This window comes from Myotis lucifugus, unplaced genomic scaffold, assembly GCF_000147115.1.
Source record: "Myotis lucifugus unplaced genomic scaffold, Myoluc2.0 scaffold_147, whole genome shotgun sequence".
Taxonomy (NCBI): domain Eukaryota; kingdom Metazoa; phylum Chordata; class Mammalia; order Chiroptera; family Vespertilionidae; genus Myotis; species Myotis lucifugus.
Genome location: NW_005871195.1, coordinates 540,370 through 543,929, shown reverse-complemented (window position 1 = coordinate 543,929; position 3,560 = coordinate 540,370).

Below are 3,560 nucleotides of genomic sequence, written 5' to 3'. Positions count from 1 at the left end.
TATTAAGCATTAAGGGAAAAATACAGATGAACAATAATCACACTGTATTTTACATAGAGCTGTAACCTGAAGCATAATAATTATCATGTGCTATAAACTCCAGAATATAAATAACAGTGTAAAGACTATTTGAGAGAGAGAAAGGGAAAAAAGAAAAAGAAAAACCTCATTCTGGACCAACTACAAGTACAAATCAGTGAAAAATAAACATAGGCAACTGAGGAGAATGAAATAATAAAATATTTTAATGACCCACAATGTGATTTCTACCATCAAGTCCATGGACTCTACCTCCTTGGTCCATCCTTGCTGCAGCTGCCCTAACTCAAGCCAGCAACATGTTTTGCTGGGACTTGTGCAGTACCCTTGTATTCTCCTAAATATTCTTCTTGCTTCCAGGTTCTACCTGCTCCTATTAACTCCCCACTCTGCCATTAGAATTATCTTTCTAAAGTAAAACTCTGATCATATCACTCCCCAACTTAGAAATCCTCCATGGCTCCTCACTGTTTATAGAATGAAGACCAGATTCCTTAGCATGGCAATTAAAGCCCCTCACTACACCCCCATTCTTCCAGCCTGTTCTCTCTCTCTCTCTCTCTCTCTCTCTCTCTCTCTCTCTCTCTCACACACACACACACACACACACATCCAGCCATGATAGATGGCCCACCAGGTTCTCCCACAGACCTGCTCTTGATGGGTTCTCTGTGGGCAGCAGAGTAGAGTGTTTCGAATCATGGACTGTAAATGCTAAGGGCCTAGATCCAGCCTTAGCTGTGCCTCTTCTTAGCTGCGTGACCTTGGAGAAGTTACTTAACTACTTTGTGACAAGTCTTCTCCTCTTTAAAATGGGAATATAATTAAAGTACCTACCACACAGCATTCTGAAAAGGTTAAATGAGCTATCACAGGTACAGTGCTTAGAGCAGCGCCTGGTACATAGTGAGCTGTATATGAGTATTAGTTTTTATTATTGACTTTCGCTAGCCCTTCTCCACTTGGCAAACTCTTAGTAATCTTAGTGACTCTAGTCAAGTGAAATTTTTCTATAAGCCTCACATCTCCCACTTTATCACTGTTAGGCATAATAGACACTTCATTTTCTCCTCTCTCATACCATCATAAAACTTTGATCATATCATTTTATTTATTGCCTACTATGAGTGATGCAAAGACTAACTACAATAAATAAAGTAGATATAATGGTTACCATTATGCAGATAAGAAGACTGAGAATCTGAGATGCAAACAGAATAGAAGAATTAGAACTCAAATTCAGCCCAATATGACCCAAACCTATTATCTTTTTTCCACACAACATTGCTACCCAAGTATGAGACTCATTACTCTATCAAAGATAGGTGGCTATACAGATGTTTCTTTCTCTGGACTGTGAGCTTCATCTCATTAACCTTTTAATCACCTGCAACTTGTGCAAGGCCCAGCACATTACACGTGCTCAATGAATGTGTGTGACTGACCTTTCAAAACCATAGTCTAAGATAATGCTGTCCAACAGAAATATAATGGGAGCCACATGGGCAATTTTCTAGTAGCTACTCTAAAAAGATAAAAATAAGCAAACAAAACTTATTTTAATAATTTTTATTTAACCCATAGTATCTGAAATATTCTTAATTTCCCATGTGATTGATATTAAAAGTGTTAATGATATATTCCGCCTTCTTTCTTTCAGCTGAGTCTTTAAAACCTAGTGTATCTTTTACACTTAGAACATCTCTCAACTGGAAATGGCCACCTCGCAAGTGCTCTCTAGCCACTGTGGTCAGTGGCTAATATAAAGGGCAGTGCAGTCTGAAAGAATATAAACCGTAAACATAAAACTAAATGATATCATATGCCCTGTTCTGTGGAGGCCGACTCACACAGTACAAGTAGACAACACACCTTCTAAATCACAGCTGAGTCCTGCCACTACATTCAGACAACAGCTCTGCTCTCCACACTAGGCCACTGGGGCCTTTTGCAATCCACTGAAATGCATGGTTATTTTGCTCTTCATTGCCTTCGATAAAGTCCATATGCGATTCTTGAACGAAACTCCCTTTATAATCCATTACTACTGAGTTCCCACTGCTTGCCAGACACTGTGTATGGGCAAGGATTGAGCATACAAGGATTGAGCATACACCTACACCCATAGCATGGGATTTGACACTCTCTTGTGGTATTTTTAAGTTCTGTCTTGTGTGTGAACCAATCGCCTGCAGAACTTCTCTGCACATAAGATTTTAAGTCAAAAAATTCCATGTGTTTGACTTAACACACAGCTAAGCACCCAATGGTACATCCTGGCTCCTGTTGGGCAGTCAACAGACAGTTATGGGATGAAGAGTCTGAAGAAGTTTACTGTGGATTTAGAGTACAGCCTGAAGGTGGGAGATATGACCGAGGGCAGGGTTGGGTCACCAAAGTCTTCAAGGTTGAAATAGAAATGAAACTAGAAACGAGCCCTTAAGTAGAGAAAGAGAAAGGAAAAAACAACAACATTTCAGACAGAAGAAGTAGTCGGAAAACAAAACAAAACAAACAAACAAAAAACCTCAGAGGCAGGAAATTATTAAATAAGTATTTACATATCACTTAGTATGTTCAAAGGACTCTTCAAAGCTTAATTCACATAAGCTTCACGCCAACCCACTAAAGCCTCCCATTTTTGCAGACGGAGAAAGTGGTTAAGTGACAGTCAAAGCTTAGTCTGCTAGAAAGCAGCAGCACTGGGATTTGAACACAGAGCTCACTTCCAGGGCCCATGCTCCTGACCACCATGCTGTCTCTTTGTGGCAATAATCTGCTTTTGCTTTATGAATCATGCCTGTCCCTAAATTATGGTGGTTCTTGATGGGATAGTGAAAATTTTGGACAATTCTGAAGTTAAAAGAGACCCAGGATAGTTTGGACTTGATACATTCACATCACCTCTTGGGTATTTTGCAGTCTGAGGGAATCAGCCTGAATTTTTGAACTCCGAATTATGTTTTCATAGCCATCAATTCACTTCACAAGAAATGTGTAAGGAGGGTCTGTCTATCTGTGCATTCCCAACAAGGGCAGCATGGAGCTCAAGCACAGGAGCCATATTATAAGAAAATTTTATTAATCAAAACTTTGGGGTCTTTCTAGGGACAGATAAATAGTAATACAGCTGTGTGTGTGTGTGTGTGTGTGTGTGTGTGTGTGTGTGTGTGTGTGTTCTAAAAATGTTTTGGATTGTCTGTACATACAACCAGAAGTGTTTTCTTTTGTTTCATTTTCCCCCAGTGGCTACTTTGATAAAATCAAGAGGGAGTAAGATAAAAATCACGATCCTTAGCAAAACTCAAACTTTGGTTCATTTCAATTCAATTTCATATACAATTGTTTAGCACCTATGTGCCGGGTTCTCTGCTGGGCACTAGGGAAAACAAGACAAATAAAGCACAACCCTCCCCTCAAGGATCTTAAAATCGCATAGATATAGAAAGTAACTTTTCTACTCTAACACAAATGCTGTGGCAGAATTAGAAACAGATGCTATGCAAATAAAACAGAAGCCA